At 69.3% G+C, this 410-nt stretch overlaps 1 protein-coding gene across 3 annotated transcripts in view; it reads left to right on the forward strand.

The window, feature by feature from the left end:
• B4GALT2 (beta-1,4-galactosyltransferase 2) overlaps positions 1–410 on the forward strand; it is a 13,512-nt gene that overhangs the window by 6,552 nt on the left and 6,550 nt on the right. The gene's annotated exons all lie outside the window — the stretch shown is intronic.

Genomic DNA, 410 nt, shown 5'->3' on the forward strand with positions numbered 1-410 from the left:
TGCTCCCCAGAGGTGACCCCAGCACCCTCACCCCCTGCTCCCCAGAGTGACTCCAGCACTCTCAACCCCTGCTCCCCAGAGTGACCCCAGTACCCTCACCCCCTGCTCCCCAGAGGTGACCCAGTACCCTCACCCCCTGCTCCCCAGAGGTGACCCAGCACCCTCCACCCCCTGCTCCCCAGAGTGATCCCAGCACCCTCACCCCCTACTCCCCAGAGGTGACCCCAGCACCCCCTGCTCCCCAGAGGTGACCCCAGCACCCGCACCCCCTGCTCCCCAGAGGTGACCCAGCACCCTCACCCCCTGCTCCCCAGAGTGACCCCGGCACCCTCACCCCCTGCTCCCCAGAGGTGACCCCGGCATCCTCACCCCCTACTCCCCAGAGTGACCCCAGCACCCTCACCCCCTAC

Source organism: Sapajus apella, unplaced genomic scaffold, assembly GCF_009761245.1.
Source record: "Sapajus apella isolate SASKATOON/1434 unplaced genomic scaffold, GSC_monkey_1.0 scaffold62, whole genome shotgun sequence".
NCBI lineage: Eukaryota > Metazoa > Chordata > Mammalia > Primates > Cebidae > Sapajus > Sapajus apella.